At 41.5% G+C, this 20,134-nt stretch overlaps 1 protein-coding gene and 1 non-coding gene across 2 annotated transcripts in view; one reads left to right on the forward strand and one right to left on the reverse strand.

Moving 5' to 3' along the window:
• Positions 1-10,007, reverse strand: part of LOC127653930 (vitamin D3 receptor B-like) — a 32,287-nt gene extending 22,280 nt beyond the window's left edge. The window contains exon 1 of the mRNA XM_052140795.1: positions 9,471-10,007. The gene's annotated coding sequence lies outside the window, so the exon portion shown is untranslated. The remainder of the gene's footprint in view (positions 1-9,470) is intronic.
• Positions 10,008-12,449: 2,442 nt separating this feature from the next.
• trnaq-uug (transfer RNA glutamine (anticodon UUG)) lies at positions 12,450-12,521 on the forward strand. The gene has a single exon. It is a non-coding gene; the product is annotated as a tRNA-Gln (tRNA).
• The last annotated feature ends 7,613 nt before the right edge of the window (positions 12,522-20,134 follow it).

Below are 20,134 nucleotides of genomic sequence, written 5' to 3' on the forward strand. Positions count from 1 at the left end.
ACAAGTCAAAATAAAAGCTCATGTCAAAACAAACCATGATTCCAAACAAGTGCTGTACACATGAAATTGAAGTAATTAAAACTAAATTGTAAATTGGTATCCGCACACAAATTTTGTATCATGCATCTGTATAAGTATCGGCAGATGATGTTCTAAAATATTAGATTTTGGTTATCGTATCACCACACAAATGTTTTTTTGGTGTATCACTATTGCATAAGGATTTATTAATTTTATAGAGATTTTAATCACAAAGTGCAATTTCTGGTCAATGATATTTTAGAACTGTGCATAACTAGAAAAATGTTCAATGTAGAAATAAAAATTTGAAGACTTTTCATGGCTTTTCCAGGCCGTGAAATTCAAATAAAAAATTTCCCTGATATTTCCTGGTTTTTCCATGACCGTGGGAACCCTGTAGAAAATCTTAGACCTTGTGCTGAGAAGGAAGTTGCTTTCACAAGTCTCCAAAATCATTAACTCTGCATACTGTGTGTTCTGCAGAGATTTTAGACTGTGCATATGACACAAGAGCCTACTTTTGGTTGTTCTCACTTGCTTTAGTGGCTCTTCTTATCAACAAACACATAGCATGAAGGAGATAAGAGATTTTTAGAAATGTCGAGCAATGTGTCTTAATTGGGTGCTTAGGTTAATGTTTCATTGGATGCCACATAGCATCTAAGAAAACCTGAGAACACCTGAGATGGTATGCTGGGATATTTTAGGTCTGGACATGTGAAGACAGCATGACTGGCACTTTGTGGCCTCACTATATGTATGATCGCAATGCCCTTTAAGGTAGTACAAAGTTAATCATTGAACTGACTGAAACATCACAGAGCTCTTAAGAGTATATAGGCCAAGGTTTATGAGAAAACCTGTCTTTCTTGAGCAGAATGGTTTGGTTGTAAGTGCAATGGCCTGTTTATCATATAGCTAGAGGAACGGGAGGTGCACTATGACTAAACCAGAGGAGACTAAACCACAGTCACTGTGCAGTGCGTATACATGGATTAGTATATTCCATATCATATTTCTATGGTTACAGTGTAGTGTACAACGTTAGTGCCATTGCAACTCTTTAATGCGTAGCTATGGTGATGCAGAAATTGTCATACGTAACTATGGTCTCACTGCAATAAATATTTGTAGTCACTGCATAAAGCGGTTCTTTCCGACTTCATAACTAGTGTGGCATTTAGGCATAGTTAAGCATCATAAATTTGAGTAAATAGAGAAAAGTGCCCCAGCCCTGGTGGTGAAAGGATGAGGGGCATCTGCATGTGGAACAACAGACATTCAGATTCACGCTACAGGAATGCCAGGCCTGGCATAGAGACCATATGGAAAACACAGGAACACATACAAGAGGGCATTCTAAAGTACCAGCGAATTGTTCTCATACTTTGAGCAACACAGTAATTTGGCTTTAATGGCTATAATGCAAGAATGAACAGCAGCAGAGCCATAAAAAACATAAAACAGACAGAGACTTAGAGACACACTGTCCTACACATTTCCTCCACACACAATAATCCACTGACCTGCACAAACAGTCAGTCAATTCGGGTCCAGAACACACAAAAATTGCTGCTGTCCTCAAACGAACCCGACTGGAAACACACAGCCGATTATAATACTGCCACACACACACACACACACACACACACACACACACACACACACACACACACACACACACACACACACAGTCTCGCTAACACACACACACAACACACAAAAATTCCACAAGTACACCACACAAATACAAACCCACAGCCATGCCAAGCAATGTTAAAGACATGTTAAAGTAAAAAAAAAAAATTTCAGTTAGATTCTTTGATCTAGATAACAAATTGGCATAGGCTACAATTCCAAACATATTTGTGATACAATAAAATACTAAATACTTTACCATATTATTTTTATTTTATTTGTTTTTGTAATCAACATTATGCCGCAAATGCTGTCGATTGAGTTTAACTTGTATTGAACCCAGATTATGATTTCATTAAGTTCATACTGAAATCTCTTAATTGAGTTTTGATTTAAACTCAAGAAATATTGTACATTTGTGGAACATTTTATATACAAATCCACATAGGCCAACATCACAAGTCATATCACCCTGAATGGAAAAAAGTTTTTTTTAATTTTTATTTTTTTATCATAAACACAATTTAACAGAATACTAACTTCTCAGCTAGTATTTTATTTTAAAAAATCCATGAAATCTAAATTAATGTTTTGTGGCTTTTATTCCCCTTCTTTCAGCTTTGAAATATCTATGTACTAGAGTACTCATAAAAGTTCAATTAAATGTCAGAATCAACTTTTAGCACATATTTGCTAGAGCTGGGTAAAAATATTCAATCTTAATTTGAATGATGAGATGGGTTCTTATAATCCCAAGATTGATCTTTTACTCTATACCAGGGGTGAAGAATGTCAGGCCTCAGGGCAGTATAAGGTCTGTGAGACCATTTTGCTTGGCCTCAAAGGCCATTCTAGAAAAAATTTTAAAAGCAAAAATTTAGTCTTGATTCTAAAATCAAAGCAAATAGAATAGAAAGGCCTTTTTAATATTTATTCTTGGTGCGTGAGCATGTAACGGAATGTGTACATTAATGTCAACACACAATCAGAAATTGCAAGCAATTTTACGTATAATTTTGTAATTATTCAAATGGCCCCTAATAGGAAAAAGGTTCCTGTGGCAGGGCGGAGGGCGGGCCGGGTCGTGATTATACACACCCGGTCCCTTATCAGGCTAATTAAGCCTCCGAGGGGGATAAAGGACGATTGCGGGCAGTGGTGCGGGAGAGAGAGATAGTTTACGGACATGTCCGTCATGTGTGTGTGTTTGTATTTTGTTTAAGTTAATCATTAAAATATTATTTATATTGACAAGCCGGTTCTCTCCTCCTCCTTTCCATCGAACTACGTTACACTGGTGCCGAAACCCGGGAAGGAGGAGGGATGCCTGTCGCGGAGTCCTCGAACTGCTGTCCACCCGGGGGAGCGCCGCTGCCATCCACCCGGACACGGTGAACGGCCGGCGTCCGAGAGGCGAGTGGGGACTGGACTCCACCGACCACCTGGAATGATGGAGCCGCTGCCAGGGGCGGAGAAGTGTCCCCAGGAGTCGCCGTGAATGCTGAGGGGCGATCTTCCCACCGGGGGTTGTGGGTCTGACTCTGGTCCGCCCGGGCAGGAGTGGCTGTAGTCCGCTTGAGAGGGTGGAGGAGTGATCGAGGACCATGCAACAGTGTATCAGAGAACCGGCGAGTAAGTTTTTTTTTGTTTTCATCTCTCTCTCCCTCTCTCTCTCTCTCTCTCTCTCACTGCCGCTCCGCATAGCCCTTTTCCCTCTCGTTTAAATTTTACAGTGTTTTTTGGGGGGGTACTACACTGTTACAGGAAGTACCCCCCCTATTTAATTATTTCTGTTTCCCTCCCCTTGTCCCCTCCCTCGTCCAGGTAGACGGGGATGACCTGCCGGCAGACGGGGCAAAAGGCACGCCCCTCCCCAGGGAAAGGGGTGTACGTCATGCCGGGGGCTCTCCTGCCTGAGAGAATGAGGGTGGAATGTGGCAGGGCAGAGGGCAGAAGCCTCCGAGAGGGATAAAGGCCGATTGCGGGCGGTGATGCGGGAGAGAGAGATTGTTTACGGACATGTCCGTCATGTCTATGTGTTTGTATTTTTTAAGTTAATCATTAAAATATTATTTATATTGACAAGCCGGTTCTCGCCTCCTCCTTTCCATCGAACTACGTTATAGTTCCTTTTAGGGATTCCTCGGTTCCACAAGGGGCAGCCATATATGTCCAGTTTGGTTGCATTTTTGGTTTTACTGTTCGTTTTCTTGTCTTTGTTCATTGGTTCTTATATTTAACACACCCTATTAGACCTTGTGTATTTAATCCCTGTGTTTTCCTCTGTTCTTTGTCATTTCTTTTCCGTTTTAGGCAGTAACGGTTTGTTCAGTTCTTATGTTTAGATTTTTTTATTAATTTCTTTTTTCATTAAAATAAGCTGCATTTAGATCCTGCTCTCTTGCCTCATCTCTTCTCAAACGTTACAGAATAAATGACCTCTTTACATGGAACAAACGGCTTTAGAGCTTCGGTCTCTCCGGAAGGAGCCAGACTCTACAGAAGAGTACAGCGTTTTTCTGCGCCTTGGCAGGCTGCGTTAATTGGGGAGACATTGCGCTGAAGGACATTTATAGATTTTGACTCAATGAGCCTGTGAAATCCTGTCTGCCAGGAGACAGATGTGAACTTTCCTTGGTTGAATAAATTGAATATCCTTTGAGGCTCACATTCTCCTCCTACACAACCCCACTCCAGCACCCAGCTCCCTTTCATCAGAGGCCATTCCACTGCCAGTGCCCATGCCTGCCACAGTCAAAGAGCCAGCGCCTGAAGCCTCGTCCGTCCCAGAGTCAGCGCCTAAAGCCTCGTCCATCCCAGAGCCAGTGCCTGAAGCCTCGTCCGTCCCAGAGTCAGTGCCTGAAGCCTCGTCCGTCCCAGAGTCAGCGCCTGAAGCTTCGTCCGTCCCAGAGTCAGCACCTGAAGCTTCGTCCATTCCAGAGCCAGCGCCTGAAGCCTCGTCCATTCCAGAGCCAGCGCCTGAAGCCTCGTCCATTCCAGAGCCAGCGCCTGAAGCCTTGCCTCGCCCATCCCTGAACCAGTGCCTGAAGCCTCAACCGTCCCATTGCCAGCATCCTCAGCCATGGAGGCTTTTTCTACAGCAGTACGTCCAGCCATCCGAAAAAGTAGGAGGGTCCCTGTCGACGAGCCTGTCCAGTTCCCTACGGCCATCAACGAGACTGTCCAGTTCCCCCGAGACCGCTGACGAGCATGTCCAGATCTGTGAGGCCCCTGCCCAGTCTTCCCAGCTCTCCAAGTCCCCTGAGTCGCTGCCTCCTTAGTCTCCGCCTCCTGTGGTCATCTCACTTTCTGAGTGTCCGCCTCCTGTGGCCAGCTTACCTCCTTAGTCTCCGCCAACCTAGTACCTTGCTCACCGAGTCCCCAGCTGCTCTGACCTCTAAGTCCCGATTCTCCAGTTGCCCTGACCTCTGAATCCTCCAAGGCCTCCATGCCAGCTGCATTCCCAGTCTCACCAGGCCATGCTCTACGCCCATCTCTCTGTCCTTCGCTGGTTCTGCCCTGGCCTCCCTTGTCCACACCGGTCTCTGCGTCCTCTGCCGGTTCTGTAGCATGTCTTCTGGTCCATGCCGGTCTCTGTGTCCTCCACCTCGTTCTCCTGTTCCATGCCGGTCTCTGGGTTCTCCACCGGCTCCGCCCTGGCCTCCTGGTCCATGGTGATCTCCGGTGCCCTCAGGTCCCCCGTGGTCTCTTGCTCGTCCCATGAACTTGTGTTTTAGGAGCGTCAGGAGCCACTCCTTAAAGGAGGGGCTATGTTACGGATTCCCGGCTACCACAAGGGGCCGCCATATATGTTCAGTGTTCTCTTTGTGTGTTTGGTTGCATTATGAGTTTTGTCGTTTGTTTGGTCATCAGTATTCAAATTTTGGTCATTGTTATTCAATTTCAATTGAATAACAAATTTCCATCTAATTGAATTGCCTAATCTTTAACAAAATAAAATTTATAAATCTTACAAAATGCACATTTTATTAATGACATTTTCTTCAAGACTATTCAATTAAAATAGATGGAAATGTGTTATTCAAAATTGAAATGGATAGATCTTAAAAATAGGCTAAAATATTTTTTGGAGTGTATGTCCCGCTTCTGGTTTCAATAGGAAACCTGCGCATGTCAAATGATTTAATGTGTTCTTTAACATCAGCATATTATATTTTTATATTTAATTCTTATCATTCCTTAACAGCATAACAGCAAACTGTAAAATAAGGATCAAATGTGAATTTCCAGAAAAGCTTAGAAGTATCAGTTTGCTTTCATTAAGGCTCAATATGAAATTACCCTATTGAAAACTGTCAGATGCTAATCTAATCTAAAAAGCTTTCTTGACATGAAGTACACACTAAACCAAGATCAAAGTTTTGCTGAACACATGACATTATGTTAAAAAGTTAATAAGAGATTATTTAGCAGAGATGAAGAGATGGGACACTTCTACTAAAATTAATGGGACAAATTGGAACCAAGGAGCTCGGAGTGTCCAATGGATGTAGAAAGGATGTTCCACCTTACAGTTAAAAGAGACAATCACCTTTTAGATACAGACATCACCTGTCAATCAACTCTTGATTGCACATGCACATTAGCTATACAAGCTGGGAAAATTGTGTTTTTAGTGTAAGGTAAAGAATCACAATTTATGATTCCAGTATTATCAGATTTTATTGCTGATTTGAAATGTAATATTTGATCGTAATCTACGACCAACAGTTTTTGAAATTTTTGTCTTTCTCCATTCAAGTAGATGGGAGCTGCACTGGCATGACTGGAAATAGCCTCCTGAGAGCATTTCAAAGATGGCCGTCAGTGGACTGACTTGCTAAAAAAGACTTAATATTTTTATTTAATAGACTTACATAGTGCTTGACATTAAAAAAAAATATCAATAGATCTAACAGTAATCAATTCAATGGAATAAAATCAATCTATTTTTGGTGTTTTTTCTGTGTATTTAATTCTCAATGAGGCCCATGTAGATTTGAGCACATAGGCCTAATCCACAGTAGATGAAGATATGCTGTGCAGACACACATTAATCATTTATCATTCCATCATGCTGGGAATGCTCCGAACACTGAACATAAATTATTTCTTAACTGTTAAATTCATCATAAGCAAACAAATATTATTTAAAGAGATACCAATACGGAGATAGCATTGTAAAGATTTGCCACAATAAATAAACTATCTTCCGGCAAATACTGTTCATGTTGTTAGTCTACAAAAGGGCCTGAATTCAAAATCAAACAGTTTACTGATGACCAATCTTTCTCAATTGTGTATGGTCTCTTTACGTGTTCGTCTTTGATTACTTTTTCTGTAAAACATGCAAAACACAGGGCAAGAACACATGTGACCAGAAAAGTGTAATTGACTCCTCCTTCCCCTTTCTTCCCTTTTCCCCTCTTACCGTACAGGGGGTCTTTCTACCCTGTGTCCAATCCCAGTGGTCTGCATACACACACACACTCATAGACACACAAACGGAGCCAACTTCCCTTTTAATGGGCCTCTCTACAGGGCTACAGTCAAGGCCTCACAGCTTCTGCATAGAGTTACAGAAACTACACACAGGCACACACATTCCAGCCTCTAAAATGAGCACCGCCACAATAACAACCAAAATATCAAAATCCAGTCCCTTTAAACAAAAGAAACATCAATTCAGCCTCTACAAAGGGAGACACATACATACACCGACAGTCGATCATGTTATGAACATATTACAGGTGCACAAAATGGGTATTCCCAAGATGGTAACCTTAACATATGTAGTTTTAGCATAGGATAATATAAATGTTACAATCAGTGTAGCAATGAAGATGTGGCAAGTTCTAGAGCTCACTGGAAAATAAATCCCCATACTTGTCAACCAACACTGAAAATCAAATAAGCAAGATGGAAAAGACAAACACAAATGAAGAGGGAGAGAGAAAAAATGGGATACGTATATCTTTATACATATACAGTATGTGGATGTATACATAGAGCAGACAGTGAGACTGAGCAAAAGAGAGTGAGAGGCGGTTTTGGAAATCTGTCCAGGGTATCACGTCTAATCTTGTTACATGGTTGACTATCTCATACTATTTCCACTCAAATTAGCGAATAAGTGCCCTGAAGTTACACAATGGATCATCGTTAACAAAACAACTACTGCTACCAACTGCATTAAAGCCACACACACTCTTTGACACAAATAGACCTCCTAAGCATGTCAACCTCCTTTCACCCTCTCCTATTACTTTGATTTGCAAGGTATATCCCCCGACATCATGTTAATTTAACAATTTAAAAATATAGGTGTTAAGGTGGCCAATCATGTACTCTGGACCATGTTAGTCCGACATGTCCGAACTGGTTGTGCTTGCCCACTAGGATCGCAGTAAAAAAAAAAAAAAAAGCCCTAGCCCAGTTCAACAGCCATGTTAAACAAACTCTGCACACTACTACAGATTCTCAACATACCAACAGCACAATGTGCTTTCATGTCAAAGAGTCACACGCTCCCTCTGCTATATGATCCACAAGGGCATTATGTTAGGCAATACTGCTAGGGTTAATACGATTGATATAACATTATTATTATCATCATCATTAAGATTTGAATAAATCATATATATTTTTCATAAAGCATAAGGTACTTTTATTATTAGATTATATATATAAAAAAACATATATATGCTTTATAAACATTTCTGTAAAGTTCTGGCAAATCAACACTGAGAAGCACAATTTTTTTCTGATCATATTGTGGAAATGGTCAACAATGCATATTATTATCATCACAGCATAAGATTAACAAGTAGAAGAAAAACATGTAATAAAAGGCTTGAGTAAAACAATAACTTTCCCTTGTAATTCCTAAACATAATGCTTAACAGATCAGTTGTTCATATGCATATTAAATATACATTTGTATGGAAATATATAAATAAAAGTTTCATAACACCGCAACTATTTTAATGTACTTTAGCAAATGATTGATTAGGTGTTATATAATTGCATATTTTGGTTCATATTTCTAATTAAACTTATTATATTGATTAGGTGTTATATAATTACATATTTTGGTTCATATTTCTAATTAAACATAAAACACTCTGCTGTCAAATAACACTAATTACCTTCTCCATTCTTAAGATCTGATTCAGTTCGCTAAACCTTTATCTTTTGACTATGTTTTGACTGAGTTAAGTACATTCCTTACATTACTTAAGGGGAGCTCAATTTTGTAACTTTTTAAACTCAGATGTATGTATAAAAACTGCTGGTAAACAGGCGATCTTGTCGCTGTGACTGGATGATGTCGCAGTTGGAAATGACTGCATCAGATACGGCGATGCGCGGCTATACTATCAAACTCATAACAATTACCCGCTTTATCTAATTACGGCCTCATTATATTGTGAACTTTGGTGCTTTAGGTCGTTCTTCAATGGTAGCTTTATTCGGAGACATGAGCAAAGTTTTCCACGTTGTATAAACCTGCCAAGGTCGGTGTTTAAATTGCACTGAATCAGTGCTGCGACTCAAAAGATAGATGCACTATTATGTATGAGAAACATATCGAATAAATACACAGACATTGGACAAGAGTGTTTAAGCAAAGCAACTGCTAACTTAGAACGCTCTCTTTCTCATGTGCCAAGTTCATGCTGACAAAACAGTCACTTGAGTAGGTTACCTAACATTAGCAGACTAGCAGCTTTTGTTTTGAATTGCATTAGTGTGAGCACAACGTTCACTTTGAAAATAGTGTCTGTCAGAGTATACTGCGAGCTTTATACCTCCGTGTAACTTTTCCGATCAAGCGTGATGTGAGTTTTGCTGCTTGACTCAGGCCCGTAACTTGTAAATCTTGTCTTTTCTTCACACGGAGAACTTGGCGCCAGCACACATGCTAGCACGCCGAGACACAGAGAGAAAACACGCCCACCGCCTCGGCAGCGCAGCCCGCAGAGGGTCGCCTCGATTCGCGTCCAGCCGCACGGCAGCGCCTCTGGAGCAGCTAGTTGAAGAGATGCTAACGAATTTCTCTGCCCATTACAGCTGCTTTTCGATCCATCCCGTGCAGATCTTGAGTCTGTGGATTAATAAAATAAAAAAGAAAAAAGATCGAATCTGAAAGCAGTTCCTCCACACCCTGTGCGTGATTCGCCGCGATGATTTTCCGTGCACAAACTAAACTTTGAACCCACGCTAGTTAGGGCTGTAAAAATGTTGTACTTGACCCTAAATAGATGGGGCTCAGTGTATTTACGCCCCGCCCCGACTCTACCCGTACGGCGGATTTCCCTCCAATAACGGATCAAAGACTATGCTGTGAGTGTGCGTCCGCTGTTTTGGTTGGTGTGACATCCTCTGCCACGCGCGCACTGTTTGGACAGATCGCTTGTTCGTAAAGCGCGTGGGGACATCTCCCACATTCCACAAGCAAAACAGTCACACGCACACACTCACGCACGCACGCACCCCTTGTATTCACAGGCAAGCGACAGCGCGAGGGGTGTGTCATGACGTCAGAGGCACCAAAGAGGTAAACAGTTTGTCCGCATGAGGTCGATCATCGTATTCGTCTATAAATTAGGAGAATTCCGTGTCAGTCACTTAATTCAGTAGTGCTTAATTCAGTAGTGCTAGGCTGGTCCACGCTCATTCCCTAAGAAAAGCGTTATTAACAAAACACAAAACGAACGGAGCCAATAACCTACTTAACCTAATAGCAGTCGTAGGCGATTTCCGGTCGATGCAGTTGCAGCAGCAAGTAATGGAAATGTTCAGTCTGTGACTGGCAGACATTTCAATTATAATATTTGGATTTGGGAAGACACGAGTTTATATTTTACTTGCCTTGGGCGTGTCTGCCTGAGTAGTATAGCAAAGGGTACTGTTTTAGGACATTACACGTAGAACATAACAGTATGTATGCACTAAAGAGAAAGGAAAACATACAAGTTTGATTGTGTGAGCCTTAGTCACATGGGCAATTCTGTGGAACCCAGTGGGAGAAGAATGGCTATGTGTAGTGTGTGTTTATATATAGGGTGGCCACGCAGTAATGAAAGTTGTATTGATGGAATGACAAGGGAATGGAAGAGCAACATGACGGAGGAACATAGAGAGTGGAAAAGATCGTAGAGCCATGAACGGAAGTAAAAGATGCTGAGAGGGGCCTCTCTTGGATATTCCCAGCCCGTTTCCGCCGCCCTCTTGCTGGAATATATGGGCTATTGTCTGGAAATATGGAGGGGCACATATAGGGTACTGAGTACGCTTTGCACATCCTCTAAAAACACTTTAGAGAGAAAGACGAGAAATATATACAGATGTTTAGGAGCTCCAATGCATAGATGCATTGCTATTACACAATTGTGACTAAGATAATGAGAGCAAAATAAAATGAGAATCTGCTTGCTTGGACATGGATCATGCTTTGTGTTTCAAGGGAGATTTGGTCTTGTGACATTCAAATGGCTCTGTCATGGTGTTCACCTCTAAAAGACCCCTCTCATTATAGCGGTCTGCATTTGCCAGCCTTAGCAACACTTAAAGCTTGCTTTCTTTTTTCCACATCTTTGTTATTCTATTCATCTCCCTACATTTCCCATGTTCAAAATGTTCTGATGGTGACAATGATGTAACAGGTCACGACCTCTATAAGGCTACAAAGATCACTGTGGAATGTGAAGGAGCATACAATGTAACTTCATTGTATGTCAAAGTTCAAGAGCAGCCAGCCAATGGGGATCTTTTTCCTGACATTAATATTTTATTTACATATTCTTTGAACAAGTTTATTTTTTCTTGGATCTAAGAGCAATAAAAGATCATCAGAAATATGCACTTTGTACACAGCGATAGAATAGCACATAATTAATAGAGTTGCATGCTGTATTGTTGTAATAGTATTAAGAGTAGGCCTACTAAGAGCTGTATTAGTCTAGTATGCTGTATTTTGTACCTCATTTAGTAATCTCATGTTTGCCAGATTAACAGAAAATAGAAATAGAAGGATAAAACAGAATGAACTAATCTTGCTTAGTGCATGTTCACTCAAGAAGTCATAACATGAAAAGCATTTGATTTCCTAAAACAAATATACTAGAAAAATATGAAGAATTGAATTATACATTTCGTTTTACCAACCCTGAACACTATTTGACTTTTGAAAAGTCTGCAGTTGCAGTTATTTTTGTCACATATAAACGGTTTCATAATAATATGACGTGTTTGTTTTCCGGTAGAAAAGTTATATGATATAATATGAAAATAAATAAAAACTTTTTGTGGGAGATTGTACGTGTTGAAGCACTGTAGCCACTGTGATATACCGTGATTAGCTGAAATTAATTTCGCGCTCATGCTGTGTGAATTTTGCCATGTGCAGTCGGTTAAGCACAACTAAATATCTTTATGAGGTGGTATAGAAAAATATAAACTTAAAAACATTCCCGCAATGTTTTAACATTATTAAAAGGGGGGAAATTAAGCAATAAATAACCCAATGAGGAAAAGTCAATACAAGCGAAATACTGCACGAGAACCTGTCTCTGATGCGGTTTTAGCCAAATAAACTAGCCAGGTTTGTAACAGCTATCTCTGAAATGAGGCATATCATATTCACATTACGCAAACAAATAAACGCACACATTTACTATATTGTAACAATACCGTGATGCATTAAACAGTAAATAATGCATCACGGTATCGCTTTGACCCTACACGGAACGAATAATAACCCTCATATCACATCGTCATGGCAGCGCGGTCCCATGGTGTAATGGTTAGCACTCTGGACTTTGAATCCAGCGATCCGAGTTCAAATCTCGGTGGGACCTCGTCCTTTTGAAATGCAGAAAAAAAACACCTTAATTGAGGGCTGAAAATAAATGAATAAAAAAGAAATGGGTTTAATAACGAGATCTAGGACAAATCATCAGTAAAAGCACATTCTCGCAACTAAAACCATGTGAATAAAAAGGTTAAAGTCTAAAGTAATTGTAATGCTATTTTTTGTCCAATTATACCACCTTTTAATTTACCACACTTATAATTCCCTTACCATTACATCTTAATTAAGTATAGGCTAATGTAATTATAAAACTCCTTTAGGTTCGGGCATAGGAAAGGAGATGGGGAGCAGTGACGCACTTCAGGTAGGCTTTTATTTTCTGCATTCCACACTCTCAGTGTTCTGTGTAACAAAACTCTCAGTCAGCATAAATTTATTGAAATCGCAATACTCAAGCATAAACTACTTGAAATCTCAGCATCACAACAATAAAAACATTAAAACACTCAAATAAGACATGCCAGTCGCTGCACACTCATGTCCCTTTCTCTCTGCTCTCTGGCTTGTTTTGGCTGCTTTTGAGGCCTCTCCTTGCTATCACTGTAACAAGAAACAGCTGTTAGAGAACATGTCGACCAGCTTGAGGAGCCACACCACTTCCTCTCTACCGCAAACAGACACACGACCACGCCCCTATCACCACATACTCCCACCACCCGACTCAGGCAGGGGCAACATCCGGCCTGTGGTCTGTGGATCACTTAAAACGGCTGAAGTGCCAGGTACCAACATGTGATCCGTGCATGTATCCTTCATGCGGTGGAGCCATTGGATTGGGGCGTGATCTACAGAGGGCGAAGGCCCACCCCAGCAGGTAGTAGCGGAGGGTGAGGACAGCCCACTTGATCGTCAAACACACCTTTTCAATGGTGCTGTACTTTGTTTCTCTCTGCAAGAGTTTACAACTAATGTACAGTAGCAATTGCTACCCCCCTTCCACCCCCTGGTCAGATGCATCCTTCTGCAAAATAAAAGGGAGAGAGAAGTTTGTAGCATGTAAGAGCGGTCCCCCGCAAAGTGCAGATTTCAATTTTAGAAAAGCCCGTTGGCACGACTCCATCCACTGGACTGGATCGGGAGCCCCCTTTCTAGTTAGTTTAGTCAGCGGGCTGGTGACGTCAGAGAAACTAGGCACAAACCTTCGGTAGTAGCCAACAAGCCCCAGAAACTGTCTCACCTCCCTTTTTGCCTTTGGCGCTGGGCAGGCCGTGATTGCTGCGGTTTTGTTAATTTGGGGACAGAAACACCTGCCCATGGCCCAAGTGGAACCCCAGATACCGAACTTCCACCCGCCCAATTGCGCAATGCTTGTCACAGCGATCTCAGGATGGCTCTCAGATATTGCATGTATCGCCACCTATCATTACTATAAATTATGTCATATAGATACGTCACATATGCCATATGTGATCTGAGAATTTTGTCCATGATATGCTGGACCGCTCTTACATGGGTCCAAACAAACCTAACGGAAGAGTCACGAATTGGTGTAAACCGAACGGTGTGGAAAATTTAGTCTTTTCTTGGTAGTTTGGAGTTAAGGGGATCTGCCAATAACCCTTTGTCGAATAAAATTGAGCCGTGCCCAACCGATTGAGCAATTCGTCAAAACAGGGCATTGAGTACGTGTCAATTTTACACACCACGTTCACTTTTCGATAATCCACACATAATCGGGCCATCCCATCACTCTTAGGTTTTGTTTGGGAGTCACCTCCGGCCCAAGCTCTGCACTCTCGGGGACTACCATTGTTAAGGCCACAGGGACCACTTTCCTCCATGATTATAGGAGATTGAGGTGGTAAACCTGATGTGCTCTGCCCCATCCGTTCGCTTAACCTCATAATCAGATCTCTGACTCGCTGTGTGACCTCAAAGGGCCCTTGCCACTTGCAGATTAATTTAGAGATTGAGGTGGGCAGTAATACAAGCACTTTATCTCCTGGTGCGAATTCCTGTAGTCGAGTGCCCCTGTCATACAGTCAGCTTTGACGTTCCTGAGCTTGGAGCAAATTCCCCTATGTTAGTTGACCCAAATTGTGGAGTTTTGCTCTAAGATCAAGAACAAACTGAATTTAGTTTTTACTGTTTGAAAATCCCTCTTCCCAAGCTTCCTGTATGACGTCGAGCACGCAGCGCGGCCGACAACCATAAATCAGCTCAAATGGGGAAAACTATGTGGAGGTTTGTGGAACTTCTCACACTGCAATTAACAGGGGCTCGAGCTACTTATCCCAATTTCTAGCATCTTTGTGTATGAATTTACGCATCATATTTTTCAGGGTTTTATTAAATCGTTCCACCAGCCCATCCATTTGTGGGTGGTATACACTGGTGTGAACTGATTTAATACCTAATAATTTGCACAGGTTGCGTAGTGTTCGTGACATAAATGTAGTGCCTTGAGCAGTGAGGATTTAATTTGGAAGATTATTTTCGAGAGATTATTCTGAAGAGTGACTCAGCAACACTATGTGCCGAGATGTTATGCAGGGGCACTGCTTCCGGATATTGTGTTGAATAGTCCACCAGAAATAATGCAAAGCAATGCCCGTGTGCGGTCCGTTCTAATTGCACTGTGAGGTCCATACCAATTATTTTGAAGGGGACCTCGGTTAACGGTAGAGGGCGCAATGTCGCTTTTGGGGTGGCTGGTGGATTCACCAATTGACATTCACGGCAAGCCGCACACACCACCTGTGAATGTCCCCGTGAATGCCCGGGCCCAAAAAATGTCCATTTATTCAGTTAGGTTCTTTCCTGTCCTAAATGGCCAGCCATTGGATTATGGTAAGCCGCCTGGAAGAGAGATTCCTGACAGCTCTTCAGGAGATTGTCCTGCGTCACACAATACAACCTATCTTTGATAATTGAAAAATACGGGAATGTGAGCGCAACGCCAGGCAGGAGCTGTTGACCATCGATTACTCTCACTTGGTCAAATGCGTGTATGGGTACTCACTGGTATGTGATACACCCCAGCTTGATCGGGGGCAGCCTGTGGAGCCATCCCACTGAGCAGCTGGGCGATTAACTGCTCCAGTACCACCTTGTCCATGATGTCCTGGGTGCTGCGGGGTTCCCCTGCTATCAACCATTTCCGGCAGGTGTCCCGAAGCTGCCGTGCAAAGGCGAATGGGCGGCTGTGTTTGCCCAGCTTCAGGGCACAGAAGTGCTGTCTGCTCTGGTCGGGGGTCTGGCCAACCCGCTGCAGAATTGCTCTCTTCAAGAGGCTATCACGACAGAGTGCACGTTCTTTCAAAGTACTTCTTTACGTCTAAATTGCGCACCTGCCTGCTCTTTTTGCACTCACTGTACAGTTTGTGTGTGCGTGAAAAAGATTGTCAGATTGCTCTGCAGCCACAAAAATCAATAACTTAGGTACAATTTTAAAAGTATGTTCTCCAACTCCGCAAATGATTCAATAGAACACCTATCATTCTCACGCTTGCCACACATTTGTCATTTTTAACTGAAAATGTTGACTATATTGAGACAACACCAAATATAGGCTACTACAGATCAGGGAAATGACTAAAATGACTGATAAAAAATAGACCTGGCACTTACATGTCAATGGCAAAAAAATAAAATAATAATAATAAAACAGAAAAGGCTTCTTAATGTATTTAAAGTGACAAGCAAAAAATGTCAGCCAAAGGACAAAAGGAGCATTTGTCATTAAAATGTTATCTTTAAGGAAGTACCTGGGCACCCCAGGAGGACTGGAAAGTGTGAAGTGTAGTATAAAAATTATTTTTAATGGCATCTGGTCTTTACTTTTTTTTATTTTATGGCCATAATTAAGAGTATTAATGGAACTATTTATTAAATGTATGAAATAAATGACACTGATGACTTTGCCACCAAGAAGTCCAGGCATTTGCAGTTTTGTAACCACATTTTTTGTTATAATTTAACTATTAAATTCAAACTAGCAAATTGTATTTAATTATGTAATTAAATTATACCCAACCCTTACCCTAACCCTGTTTTTTTTTTTTTAAACAATCAGTAGGTTATTTGGAACAGGTTGTTTGTTATTGGTTACATTAGGGTTTTTTTTTTGTTCATATTATATAAAATTGAAAAAAAAAAACAAAGCTCTGCTGTAAATTGGAGTTCAAGTGAAAAAGGGGGTGGGGGATTGGGGCGCCAATCTGAAATCTCGCCTAGGGTACCAAAAGAGTCTGGGCCGGCCCTGCGCCATGCTACTGATTTGCACGTGTAACAATGCCTACTAGCCAGTTGGGTGCAAAAAGAGTCAACACCAACAGAGTCTCCTCTAAAAGGAAAAGCAGAATGATGAATGGATGGATATACATGGCAATGGTGCAAACCGGTTCAGGTAGCACAGTCATTGCAGGATGAATTAAATCACTACCATAGATATATACATATAGATTCATATACTGGCATCCAAATGTTTGGAATAATGTACAGATTTAGCTGTTTCAGAAGGAAATTGGTACTTTAATTCACCAAAGTGGCATTCAACTGATCACAAAGTATAGTAAGGATATTACTGATGTAAAAAAACGTCACCATCACTATTTGAAGTCTTTTTTGATCAAATCTAGACAGGCCTTATTTTCAGAAGCCATCACTCCAACACCTTATCCTTGAGTAATCAAGCTAAATTTCTGATTTGGTACAAGAAATTCACTTGCCATTATATCAAACACAATTGAAAGCTATTTGATTTGTTAACTGAAGCTTAACATTGTCTTTGTGTTTGTTTTTGAGTTTCCACAGTATGCAATAGACTGGCATGTCTTAAGGTCAGTGTTAGGGAAAAAATGGCAACAACAAAAAAATTAAACAGCTTTCTCTAGAAACTCATCAGTCAATCATTGTTTTGAGGAATGAAGATTTCATACAAATGTGTACTCTACAGTCTTCAAAGACAAAGGACACCTGGCTCCAACCAGGACAGAAAGAGATGTGGAAGGCCCAGAAACAACTAAACAAGAGGATAAGTACGTCAGAGACACTAGTTTGAGAAATAGATGCCTCACATGTCCTCAGCATGTACATCATGTACATCATGTACAACAGCAAAGAGAAGACTCAGGGGTGCAGGCCATATGGGAAGAATTGCAAAGAAAAAGCCACTATTGAAACAGAAAACAAAAAGAAAATGTTAGAGTGGGAAAGAAACACATACATTGGACAAGAGATAATTGGAAAAGAGTGTTATGGATCTTAACCCCATTGAGCTTTTGTGGGATCAGCTAGACTGTAAGATGCGTGAGAAGTGCCAGACAAGACAGCCACACTTATGGCAAGTGCTACAGGAAGCATTGGGTGAAATGTCATCTGAGTATCTGGACAAACTGACAGCTAAAATGCCAAGGATCTGTAAAGCTGCCATCGCTGCACGTGGAGGATTTTTTGATGAGAACACTTTGAAGTAGTTTAAGAAGTTACAATTTGAAATGTTTTTCAAATTGAAGTAATTTTTCACATTATTAATGTCCTGACTATACATTGTGATCAGTTGAATGCCACTTTGGTGAAAAAAGTACCAATTTCTTCCCATAAGAACAAAATCTATACATTATTCCAAACTTTTGCCTGCCAGTGTACTGTATATACAGTATATATATATATATATATATATATATATATATATGTGAGACCTGCATCTAAACGTTCTTGTAGAAATTGAATTATTGGCTGTACGGTGCATTGTACAGGATCCTCGTCCTGAGAGGAACACCAATCAGCGAACACTCGCCATTTCAAGGTGTAGAAACATCTTGTTGAAGGGGCTCTGGCTTGTAATATGGTGTCGGCAACCAGTTGCGAGAGCCTGTGTGCAGCAGTCACTGAAGTACAATACTTGGTGAAGTAAGTGGACATGAGGGAACACAAACATTACTTGCATCCCGCTGGCCATTTGTTGGATGGAGTGTCTAGGCCCAAGGGAGCAGGTTTCAGGGAGTACCACAAGTGACAGTGTGTTGTCTACAGTAGTGAAAATAGGAATCCATTTCGGCTTCCCCGAATCAATTCCATATCATCATAACTGTCTGAGGACGAAGTCTCCATTGTCCTTTTATAATGCCCAGTCAAGAGAGCAAATCTGCAACACAATTCAGGTGACCAGGAACGTGTGTCGCATGTATTGATAGATGTTTCTCGCACCAGAAGATAAGCTGGCACCCAAGGTTCATCAACGTACGTGATCAAACTCCCTCTTGGCGATTTATGTAGGCCACAACCGCCATGTTGTCGGTTCTGATCAGAACATGAAAACCCTGGATGTCTGGTCGGAAAGTAATTTATGCTAGAAATATAGAGTAGTTCCAGAAAATGTTTGTGCCAGGTCGCTTGAGCACCTGTCCAGGTGCCAAAGGCTGGGTGCCCATTGCACAGGGCTCCCCAACCCATGTTTGACACATCCGTTGTGACTTCTTTGCATCTGGACACTTGACTGAGTGCCACGCATGTTTGATAGAATGTTGACGTTTTCCAAATGGTTAACGCAGCTAGACAGCAGTGTCACCACAAGACGTAAGTGGAAGTGTCGCTATGAATGATGGGGTACCTTAAATCTGAGCCAGCACTGAAGTGGTCTCATCCACAGTAGTCCAAGCAAGGTGACCACTGTTGCAGAGGCCATGATACCCAGGGCTCATTGAAAAAGCTTCAATGGAAATGTTTTTCCCAGCTTGAAAATGTTCAAAAACCAGTGAATGGAATGAACGCGTTCTTTTGTCAGACACAACATCATAGAAACTTAGTTGAGAATCATGCCCAGCAATGAAATTTGATAGCTGGGCGTTAACTGACTTTAAGAACCAAATGCCCCAAATGTGCAAGTAACAGATCTCTGTGTTTGCAAGCTTGTTCCTCTGACTGTGATAAGAGCAACCAGTCATTGAGGTAATTCAAACGTGAACGTAGCTCAGCCTCAGCGGAGCAAGCGCCGCGTCGACACATTTCATGAATATGCGAGGATCCAGGGATAAGTTGAAAGGCAGGACTTTAGACTGGTAAGCAGTCCCCTCAAAGGCAAACCTCTAGAATGGTCTGTGATGAGGGGCTAAGTGTACGTGAAAGTAAGCATCTTTCAGGTCGGTCAATACAAACCAGTCCATTGGACAAACACGAGACAGAATTTGTTTCATAATCATTAAGTAATAGAGTAAAAGTAAAGAGTAATCACTTTGAACAGAAACCTCGTGCATGCTCAGTTCAAGTGTCTCAGATCCAAAATGGGATGTAATCCTCCGTCCTTTTTGGCAACTAGAAAATAGCGGCTGTGGAATCCGCTGTGGGAATCGTCCACTAATACCATCTCTATCGCGTTGTTTGTGTGGAGATTTAATATCTCTGAGCTGAGAATCAGGACATAACAGTAATGAAACAAGGTAGTAGCCTTGTGAATCGTAGCACATAGTTGCGCTCAAGCCCATAGCAGAACCTGATTTCCGTCTCGCGATAGTGGGGAAAGTGAGAGGGCTACACAAAATCTCTGCGTTGTGGCACAGCATCACCAAAAGTACAAACAGGCATTGAAATGACCTGTGTCAAGGCACTAACTCGTTCCCAGCTCACAGTGGCGGGGAAAGCGATATGGCTATTAGGTGA

This window comes from Xyrauchen texanus, chromosome 13 (assembly GCF_025860055.1).
Source record: "Xyrauchen texanus isolate HMW12.3.18 chromosome 13, RBS_HiC_50CHRs, whole genome shotgun sequence".
In the NCBI taxonomy this organism is placed as follows: Eukaryota; Metazoa; Chordata; class Actinopteri; order Cypriniformes; family Catostomidae; genus Xyrauchen; species Xyrauchen texanus.